This window comes from Chlamydotis macqueenii, chromosome 2 (genome assembly GCF_036417535.1).
Source record: "Chlamydotis macqueenii isolate bChlMac1 chromosome 2, bChlMac1.mat, whole genome shotgun sequence".
Lineage (NCBI taxonomy): Eukaryota > Metazoa > Chordata > Aves > Otidiformes > Otididae > Chlamydotis > Chlamydotis macqueenii.
In genome coordinates this window covers 2,149,396-2,160,720 of record NC_141557.1, presented here as the reverse complement: position 1 = coordinate 2,160,720, position 11,325 = coordinate 2,149,396, and the positions used below count along the sequence as shown (strand labels likewise).

At 46.7% G+C, this 11,325-nt stretch overlaps 1 long non-coding RNA gene across 1 annotated transcript; it reads left to right on the top strand.

The window, feature by feature from the left end:
• The first annotated feature begins 2,806 nt into the window (after positions 1 to 2,806).
• On the top strand, positions 2,807 to 10,981 carry LOC147601569 (uncharacterized). Its single transcript, XR_015257859.1, has 3 exons — positions 2,807 to 2,911; positions 6,070 to 6,157; positions 9,601 to 10,981. It is a non-coding gene; the product is annotated as an uncharacterized LOC147601569 (long non-coding RNA).
• Positions 10,982 to 11,325: the final 344 nt, after the last annotated feature.

Sequence of the window (11,325 nt, the reverse complement as noted above, 5' to 3'; positions counted from 1 at the left end):
CAATGCCATCTGTGAACATCTGCACGCCACAGATGTTCAGCTGAGGAAACCCCCCCTTCCTAGAGGAGTGAACTGCATTTGCTCCTCCAGAAAGGGAAATGTGAAATTTCAAACAAACCCTTCCACTTTCTGGAGATAAGAGTCTTCCTGGTTGCCAAAAAGAAGAAACTTACTCCCACTCTCTCTCTTGAAATTCAAGTCTTGGGCTTCTTAGGGAGAAAATACCCAAACTTTGCACTGTAAGGAACAGCCTAATTCTTCTCTTCCATTAGTCCTCTTGTCCTTCATCTTCTCTCAAGGCCAACTGCTTCACCCAAAAGCCTCTTCCCAGGTTCTAGACTCCTACTGTTGCTTCTGGCCCAGACTACAAGGGAAGCTACTTTCAGCATCAAGTCCACCTTCAGCAACTAAACCTCCGTTCATTATAAAACCATCTGCTGCTGTCGACCTATTTCAGTGCTTTCCGGATTGACCTGCCAGTCCCAGGCTTTGCTGCAACTTGCAATTTCATGAACCCTTACAAATTTCAGAATGGCTTTGCTTCAAGACAGGACCTGAAGGAAGGATGGACTAGGTCCAGCCTATACTGAAAGTGCCAAGAAACCTTGGCCAAGTCTTACATACTTTTGAGGATTTAAAGTGAGTGGGTAAACTAGATGAGAATTACTTTTATCTGCCCAACAGCAAAGGCCGGCAGAAACACGCACTTGGAAGCTGCACATGCCTTCTGGCTTTTTAACATGCCGCAGTGGAGGAATGAAGGGTACGTAGACTCCTCTCTGCAGGAAGCCTAACTGCTGCACCCTTCCCTGAATGTGGGATCACAGAGACACCCACGTCAGACCCTTCCTGCCACCATCACGGTGCATGGAAACCCTGTCGTAACCTTTTCCTAACTGGGTTGGGGTTAGGACTGCGATTAAGGTTGATTGCAGAAAGATGGAACGATTCAGGTTGGTAGGGATCTCAGGAGACGCCCATTTGAGTGAGGGGTGAAGATAGAGGTTGTGAGGAGATGGGTGGGAGACACTTGTTCAGCCTGGAGGTGGGATGCAGAAAGAATGTGGGAATAGAGGAAAGAGAAGACCTGGGCTGATAAAAAGGTTAAGGGGATTAAGAGAGGCTTATGCAAGTTGACTGTGATGATCTCTGTGTTTTCCATCCACATTGCTGTTTACCTGGCTCCAGCTCACATTAACTATCAAAATTGTGCTGAAGGAGCACAAAATCTCTCAGTAGATAACTTGAAGAAGACCCACAGTGTAGAGCTGATGGACCATGATATACTGCGCTTTGCTCATGCCTTACCCACAGAAATCGCAAGAACGAGAGCGTAGTCATGTAGTGGTCAAGAGGTTAGGTGGGCTTCCTCTTGACAGATGATGTAGGTGCCCTCTATAATTTCTTTGCTGGTGAAACCAGCATTTTCCATGTGTAAGGCATCTGAATGTGACAAAGCTTAATCTTCTTTTGCCCACAGGAGCATCTGAAAACGTCTCATGCTCCCCAAATCCTGATACCTCTCTGAACTTGTGTGAGGAACCCTCTTGGGAGTGCTGTGCTGCGACTGCTTGTAAATCACCAGCACAATGGCATGTTTGAGAGTGGATGCTTCATTGGTTAGTCCCTGAACTATGGCCTAATATGTGTGGAGGCTGACAATGATTTACAGGCCAGGAGCGGTTTGCATGCCCACACACACACTCTCCCAGGCGCCGAAATGCCCTTGCTTGCTGGCAGCTATGCGCTCCCCTTCATCCCCCGGGGTGCTCTGGCATGGGACAGGTTCTGCTTCTCTGGTCCAGTGCCATCAGCTGTGCAAGGCTAGGGGGAAGAGCAGATTGCTTCCCTCTGGCTCCCCATTGAGGTTTAGCAACAACCGAAACAGGGGAGAAGGGGGCAGATAGGTGATGGGGAATCGGCAGCAGGGGGAACCTCGGGTGAACCCTGTACGTCTCATGTGAGCGCCTGCAGCAATTTAAAAATGTCGTACGGTGTTTCGAACTGTGTTTGCCCAACAACCTGAGGTCTGAGCCAGGACCCTGTGGCAATTGCTGTGCCACGAAATAAAACAAGCTGGAGCATGCTCTCTGCGTCTGAAAGCAAACAGCATGGCACAAAGCACATCCAGATACCTGCATGGTGTCCTCCTTCCAAACAGGGTGGTTGGCCCAAATTGGCTCCTGGGAAAATTACATTTTCCTCAGAAATGCACTGGAAGATAAGAGTGCGCAGCAAACAATTACACACTCATATACATGTACATACATACAGTGATACTTTCCTCCAAATATGCACACGCACCAGCTTCATGCAACCACAAAAAGCTTGGACAAATGTTCCTGAGCAAACCATTCAACCTGTGACTCATGCACATAGGATCACAGAATGGTTTGGGTTGGAAGGGACCTTTGAAGGCCATCCAGTCCAACCCAGGGACATCTCCAACCAGATGAGGTTGCTCAGGGCTCGGTCCAACCTGGCCTTGAAGGTTTCCATGGTCCAGTGTTGTGTTATAATGATTTCTGAGCAACATAAAGAAAGAGATCTGAGCATCCAGCATCTGTCGTGCACAAAGTGGAACATTTTCCTACTATTTCGTTTTCAGAAGGTCATCATTGATCAAAAAAAAAACAGAACATGAAGATAATAAAAGTAACATGGAGATAAAGTAAACCGTACACCAGTGGTGAGGGCTCCCATAACCACCTTGGCAGGCAGGGAAGGATGCAAATGCAGAATCACAGTGAGTCTATTTTGTGGCTTCTTCCAAGGTCAGATTTTGCTTCTCATTCCAGGTCAAATCTGAGGGCATCGGGCAATGATGTACAAGTTAGCCTGACACTTGTGGACCTCTGGGCCTCAGAAACCTCCCAGAAAAGAAAGGCTTTGCTGAATCCAGCAAGTTCAGGTAACATTTCTGTGCATTTGAGTCATTCCATGTGGCTTGGTGGGGTCCAGACACATGACAAGCAGCTGCTGGGTGTCTGCCAAGATCAGTTGAGTGATCGCCCATGTGTTTTGTGATGGTGGCAAGTGCCATGGCAGCAGAGCCCCATTAACTGACATCAATCCAGGCTTCTCTCCCCGGCGCTGGTATGAGCAAGAGATTCAGAGATACCAGCACATGGTTGCCTGAACCCCTCCGCAGTTCCCATCTCCACTGATTTTAATGGGAACTTAGATATTGACTTAAATGGAGACCCCAAAGCTTGAATCAGTCACCTCAGTGTAGATGCTTACCACTTTTTAAGACACTCTGCGGCATCCGAGACATCCACATGAGCCTGGCCTGCAGGGCGCAGGACTTTTTGGAGGACAGCATTCAGATTGGGTGGCAGCTGGAGGCTGGTGGGGCATCCCACAGAGCATTTTAGATGGCAGTGGGTACCTGTAGTTAGGCAACTGAATTTGCCTCCAGATGTAGACACCAAAATTTAGGTGTTTTAACGTGCAGCCAAATCCCACTCCTAAGGGATTCGGCAGCATTCTAGCTAGCTATGAATGAGTTGCCCTGGGTTGCTGCCAGTCTTGCCTTTGGCCACAGACCTGACAGCCCCAGAACTCACGTGGAGCACTTAGAAAGCAATAAAATAACACTATTTGCTAGAGGAAAGTGGTGGACGTTCAGAAGGGGAACCACCGTGGTGGTTTGTTGAACTAAATTATTTGCCTTGGTGAGTGGGGGAGTTTTAGCTCAGTGGGCACAGGGACATTACGCTGTGTCCTCAGGATCCTGGGCTTGGAGACCCAGCTTGGTGTTTTCTGGGTGACCTCTTCACACTTGAGCCCGGTCCACGTTGCCGCCAGCCGGGCTGGCAGACGGGTCACACTAATGTTTAACTCCAGCCTGTGTTACTGCATTCGGAGCCCCTTGTTGTCTCCCCTCTAGACAAGCAGTTTATTCCCTCCCTTTCCCAGCAATGCCAGTGGATACATTCAGCCCATCACCTCTCGGACTCCCCTACACCAAACGAGGCTGTTCCTCCATTTCACTTCACAAATTCTCTTTCTAGATCTCTTTTCATCTTGGTTGCTGTCCTCTGATCCTCTCTAGAGTGGTCACATCCTGTCTTGAGGCAGCAGAAAGCCTGAGACATGTCATGGCTTTTTTTTTTTTTTTTTGCTAGGAAGGACATGTGTATTCCTGCCCTGGGGTGAGGAGAGGGTGCTGAGACAGGTTAAATCCAGGACTACAGGGTGAGAGTGCTTCTGCATCATGGTCCCTGAGCAAAAGTAGGAGGGAAGTCCACAGAATCATAGAACAGTTTGGGTTGGAAGGGACCTTTAAAGGTCATCCAGTCCAACCCCCCTGCAAGAAGCAGGGACATCTCCAACCAGATCAGGTTGCTCAGAGCCCCATCCAACCTTGAATGTTTCAGAGATGGGAACATCTCTTTGTTACCCTTTGCTCACAGCGGGGTCAGCTATTGCGGCCAAGGCAGTGGGACCATCTGCAGTAGCTGGGTTGTGGGCACTGTCCCACAAGCTCCTCCAGGACTGCGTAAACCCCTGGCACAAGGACAAGTGAGGAGCTCATGCCTGAAACTAGGGCAAGAAGATCCATGCCAGCTCAGGCCGTCTGTGTTTGTCTCAGTCTACTTCCTTGTGGAGAAACTACAGACTATCCCATTCCTCTCATTTTTAGGATGTGAGTTAAGCACATTCTGTCCCTGGAGACAGGGACTAAGTTCTACCGCTGATCCTATTCTCTAAGCTGACAGCCATGACCTCTCCCTATCATCCGGCTCAATGTTCACTGCTTAACGACAAAAAAATCTGGTGAGGCTGCCGTGCTGGTGTGCCTCTCCAGATGGGAAGGGGACCTTTACTTCAAAGGTTACCCATCCATGCCCTGGAAGGCTGGAAGTACTTCCCAAGTGACAAGTATCCGCCGGGGAGGAACAAACACTCCAAGTGTTTGTAGACCATTCTCCTATTGCCTCTTACCACCCTAGATGAGGACATGAAGTCAAGGCCATTGTTCTTAAGTGGTCTTGAAGTGTATCGACTATATTGAGTCACAAGCATTTCAAGACCGCTGCAGGGAGTCCTATGTCTGCTTTGTTAGCCCTTATTGTCTGAGACGTGTCTTTTTTAATCTAGTGGCTTTCCTGGTGTTGCGTTGCTTGGTTGTGTGCTTTAGTAGACAGGAAAGTCATTGTGTCCTACTACGGGCAACAGGAATGCATCAAGCGTAGTTGTAAAGGACATCTCCTCAGCATATTGGTGGCTGGTGATTCTTCATATCAACTCAGACATTTGTCTTGGGAAGGGACAAATCGTGTTCTGGAAGTGCCCATTTTGAGACCGGAGCTGGATGCTCAGTTTAGTCTACATGTAGAATTAAACTTCTGTCAAGCTAGAGGAGCTTGGAGTGAAATCAACATTACCCACCATCAGCTAAAGTGTATATTGGTCACTGTCACATAGAAGCAGAGTTTTTTTTAGATTGAGACATAATTATGCAGTTTGATAGCCTGAATACAGTAAATCAGAAAATTTGAACCAGTGACCCTGGCAAGCTCTGAGTTCTCATCTGGATGACTCCAGGTGCTTCCAAGACTCAAAGTAACCGTGCATTCCCTGTATTAGACATGTTCAAATGAGACACACCTCCGGTGTGCCCTCACAGGCACCGGTGAGCAGAATTTGGCCTCCTGCACAAGGCAGAGGGGTGGGATGTGTGAGTTTGGGATCCAGAAGTCTGGAGTTGTATGACATTCAAGTAATCAGAATAAGTAATACTACTGAGGGTCTGAAACCCTGAATGGTGACGGCCCTCAACATGACTTGCTGCTTAAAAGAGGTTGGAGTGAGTTTTGCATGTCCATTATATATCTGATAGTCAGTTAATTTAACCACTGGGGTTGAAATACTAATTTTATTTGAATCTGTGTGGATGTGTCTGTTCACACACACATTTTTGCACGTGCGTGCACAGAGTCATACATATGTACACGCACATGTATTTTTACGTGTGTTGTTGCCCTCATTGTTTCCACCAATTTGAAATCAGAGCCTCACAGCCTGGCAATTCTCCTCTCTCTTGTTCTCCCAGTGTCAAAGACTTTCGCTGCTCGCAGCTGGGAAGTCAGCCTGTCACATGAACTGCAGGCAAGGAGCATTATCTACGCGGGTTTACTCGTTGAACAATGTAAGTAGATGATTAACCATTAAAGCAACAGCGTTTGCTGACCCATTAACCAAATAGGAAGGCCCTCTGGTTTGCTGAACAATGGGTCCCATACAGAAAGCGCCCTGACTTGTCCGTCTCGCCAGTGCCGCTGCTGACAGACCTGTGCGGATATTGCGATGTAATGACTCGGTTTGGGCTCTCACACAACCAATTGGGTGCTGAAGGCCGGTGCTCCCCACATTTTCGTCGGCACTGTGTTGATCTTGGAAACTAATCTTGCTTTGTATCAAACCACGGGAGACTTAATAGCTGCCACTCATTTTCCACCCTCGCTTTTGCATGCAATGTGTCTACGCGTTGCAGAAATGCTACGTCTGGATTCAGGAGCCGCTAAAGCACATGAATTTACTCATCTGGAGACATTGGCCAAATATCCATCAGTCCTTGAGTGAGGCAGAATTAATAATTCCTTTCTTGCTTATCATTACTAACTAATCCCTGCACTGCATACCATCCTCGCCTTGTCTGTCAGATGCGTTTCCAATCAAACCATCACTCTTCTGTTTTTGCTCTATGCGTGCTCAGCTGGCCAGCACTGATTCCCTGTCATTCTCCTTGGCGAGTGCTGCTAGAAATTCAGGTAACTGCATTTCCCATCTCTCTTATTTAAAGAAAGAAGGAAAATCGGTGATATGATGATATGAAGGGAGAATATCTTCCATCTGGATGTCACCAAAATCGTGATGTGACACAAAGACCAGATACTGTGATGGGAAGATGCTTTTTTTTTTTTTTTTTCTCTCCCCTCCAGGCCAGTAGATAGATGTAGACTGGGTGGATGTTCTGCAAGCTGTACATTTGGTATATGAGATATTCTTTGGTGTATCTCAGGGTTCCCAGGAATTTCACTGTTTCTGGGAATACTGAAATACAAAGTTCCCCAAAGGGAAAGCTAAGTCTGGGATCCTCAAAATTACCAGGTGTCAGTCAGTCTTGTGTGGGCTCCAGGTGCTGATCCAGGAGGACCTGGATCACATCTGCCAGCCACATCTTGGTATCTTGGATAACCTAGGTCCTCTCAAATGGACCGAGATTCTTGTCTTAACACAATCGATTCCCACATATGATTATGTCTCTACTGACTAGGATGAGAGTTTAGGTGTTAAGGGGAGAAGAATTGCCCTTTAAGTCCCACTGCACAGATTGTGTAGACCTCCAATAGCTATAAACAGAGTCTGACATGAGCATCTAGGTCAGACAGAGGTATCTAGACTGTAGACCTCTACATCCAACCCAGCGAATCTCATTTGATGAATGAATGGAAGAGAGATTAACCAAATATATGCTAGCTGGTGGATTCTGTGCCAGATCTGGAGTGGCCCAGTTGAGTATTCTGCCCTATAGACTGCACGCAGATCACAGCTTACCGGTGTGGATGGACCCTGCTTTTCAGTGCTCTGCTAACCAACTGCCCATATAGTAATGTCACATCACAGACATCAACCAGACAACACAGCCTGGGACTCTTAAGATTTGGACTCTTGGATTCTGGGAAGGTTCATCCCATCTGCAAAAGCCTTGTGGACACACAAAACTGAATGCTGCAAGGTAATAGGGCTTCAGACGACACTCTCAAACTGGCTACATTAGGTGTTGAGCTTTCAATCTAACGCATAAGGGCTACAGAGAGGGAAGAGAGCAGAAGGAAACAGCGAGATGGCTTTGCTCCGTGTGATGGTGTGCTCGTAAGGGGTTACACTGGATCAAGCAGTACACGCTGTCATCATCCTTGGTCACCTTGACGGTGTCCCACCACCAATGGCATCTGAATGCCTAAATATGACAGCACCACAGAGTTCAGCCCTGAGTCATTGCAATGGCTGTATATGGAGACCACCCTAGCTGCACCAGCTAGCACAGTACTGATATTCAGATTTTCCCCAGCAGTGAGCTACCTATCGAGAACTGGAATTTTAACTCTGTCTGTTAGTTAAACGGAAAGAAGTGGTAAAGGATTTCAGAGATGTGGTGGGCTGGGGTGAGGTTTGCAAGAGTCTGAGGAGCGGCTGGTGCATGGCAAAACAGTTATTTCATCACTCTGGCTGTGCAGGGAGGCATTAAACACAGAGGGAGCAAGCAGAGAGCAGGACTGGCAGCAGACAGGTAGCATAGCAAGAACGTTCCTCTACTGTCTGCTCAGGCAGTCCTAACCCTATGAACATGTAAGTCTTTACAAACACCCTGGGTGTTCAAGCTCCCTTCACAGCCAACGGAGATACTCAGTGCAATAAATGGGATGGGATTTTGGTGAGACTCCACCTGCAGTATTGTGTCCAGCTCTGCTGCCCTCAACATCAGAAGGATGTGAACCTGTTGGAGCAAGTCCAGAGGAGGTCACGAAGATGATCAGAAGGCTGGAGCACCTCTGCTGTGAGGACAGGCTGAGAGAGTTGGGGCTGTTCAGCCTGGAGTAAAAATATTTTTATGAAAATATTTTTTACAATGAGAGTGGTGAAGCACTGGCACAGGTTGCCCAGAGAGGTGGTGGATGCCCCGTCCCTGGAAACATTCAAGGCGAGGTTGGACGGGGCTCTGAGCAACCTGATCTTGTTGGAGATGTCCCTGCTCCTTGCAGGGGGGTTGGACTGGATGGCCTTTAAAGTCCCTTCCAACCCAAACCATTCTGTTATTCTATGATTCAAGTGTCCAGATATGGTCATCTAGTGTTGTTTGAGAAGCTTTAAGGTATCCTGGTGACCTTCAGATGCTACTCCAGAAGGCAGAGGTCTCCTGCATCACACCTGTGTGGACGTCTGAGGTGCGCAAGGCCAGCTTGTTGACAATACACATCTTCCTTCCATCTGTAGGGGGGACTCAGGTGCCCAACAGACACAAGACACCTTTGCTGGAGACCTCTGAACAGAGAGGGCTAAGTCCCACCTGGGGTCTCTGTGTTTTGCCGTATACCCACCGAAAGCATCACAGCTGACCAGCTCAATGACAGCAATCCTGACTTCTGAGCTTGAGTTTTCTTTCAAAAGGCCCGTTTTGCTCACAAGTGTGGGCACTCACTTATGAGAAGCTTCTTCCAACTCAAGGCTCATAAGCCAAAATCTGGCAGTCTACTCACACACTAACACAAGTAAAAACACCCAGCTCCCAGACTTTGGCTGAAGACCAGACAGATGACAAACTTCAAGACAATGACATTTCAGTTACAGCAGTAAATCACAAGTCCTGCTTTAAAGGAAGGCCAAACACTGTGAAATAGAATGCTTTTATTAGCATAAAACTTCCAAAAAGTGAAATAACATGACTGAAATCACCCTTCATCTAAAAACTAAAAGCAAAAAGAGAGTTTTCAGCAGTGCTGGAAAATACCTGACACACGTTCAATGGGTGGGCTTGATATTGTGACTACAAAAATATTTTCACTCAGTTTGTTTCTGGCTGTTTTGCAGCTGATGGGTTGCCAGATGTCTTGCCTGGATCCCTACTGCTTTGGCATTCATTAAGAGGGGTTTGCTAGTGTACCCTTACGGCTTGAAAAGACGGCGGTCTTGCCGGACTCGGGAAATGACCCCTCCAGTAAATCTCCTAGAAATATCCCACCGTTTTGAGCCACTGCAACTGTCAACAGTTTCAGATAAACTGTCCAGAGCTGCTTGAAAACAACCAACATCTGCCCCTTGCTTCGGCGTTTTGAACACAGCGTAGCGGGATCGAGGAGCAGCAGTTTTCTCCTTTAGTTAAAATACGTGTAGCTGCTTAGAAGACGGAGGAGCACAGGAGGACAGGTCCCTGGAGAGACGTCTACCATCCAAGAGCTGGCGGTGAGTGGTTTTGGATAACGCTCTTGGATCCTCTCTGCCAACCAGCATGGCCCCAGTGTGGGGGGAAGAGAGGTGGATCTCCTGAGGGACAGCCAAAGGGAGGCTGAACCAAAAAACAGGGGCTGGGAGGTGGTGACAGAAGCAAGTTCAGGTAGATTGGAAAGACGAAAGATTTGTGTTTTTTTGTTTTGGTTTTTTTTTTTTTTTTCAGGCTTTTCAGCAAAAAATGAAATCTGAGAGCAGTGAATGTCCTTTTGACTCAGCTCGTAACAGTCCATTTGAGCTCAGTTGCTGGTTTTGTTTCCTTCTGAGGGAATTTCATTCCTCCCTTTACGGCCTTTCCTTTGCACATAGGGATATTTTTTTTTTTAAAGAGACTATGTAATTTTCAAACAAAAAAGGTCATATTTGGAAATATCCAAGGAAATCTGTTGGCATTTTAGACCTACCTTGAGAACGTTGTAGGGAAATGTTTCATTTTTTCCTCAGAAGTTTTCTCCCAACTTTTCTCCAGCCCACAGAATTTCAACATTAATTTATTAATATCTTCTGTCCCTTGTGAATCTCCTTTTCGAAAAAAACCCCACCATTCATTAAAAAAAAAAAAAAGATAAAAGATGTTACCCAGACCTGCTCCTCATCTCATATTATTATGATTTTTTGCTCTTTGCCATGTTAAAAATTGATCCAGCATCCCGTATCCCTTCTCAATGGACCCAACAGAGTGAACTGGATCCAGGATGAGCATCCATCAGCCCACACCCTGCTCCTTCCCTCCATTCCCGTGACCACACATTGACATTCAGCACACACCAGCCTGTCTCAGCCACATCTGGCCCTGTGTTGTCACAAACCACGTGCATAAATGAAGTCCAGGAAAAGCAGATGCTTTATCTGTCCTTTATCAGCAAGAAGAGTCACTAAAATAAACAGTGGCAAGAAACTAGGAATCAATAGGAGGATTTTTTAAAAAATTATTTTATCACAACAGTACTTAATTAGGGGAACTTAAAAAAAAAGCCAATAGTGGGTGCAACATCCACAGACAACTGGGATGGCTAGAAACTGCTGCAAAATATCAATAAAAAATTAATTTGCAGGGATCGAAAGAGGTTTCTGTGTACCTTCTCCAAGGGGACAGCAATGACCACAGCCAGGGACACAGAAACAGGGGCCAGCTGGAGTCCAGAATCACAGCCTCTACTTCCCAATATCTGTTTTTTTAATCTTTTTCTCTTTCGTTTTTTTTTTTTTTTCCACATATTATCATGTCTTTCCTTTTCCCTTTCAGGGTCGGTACATATCCTTCAGTTAACTGGATTCATGTATGTTCGAGGTTAAAGACCCTTGACT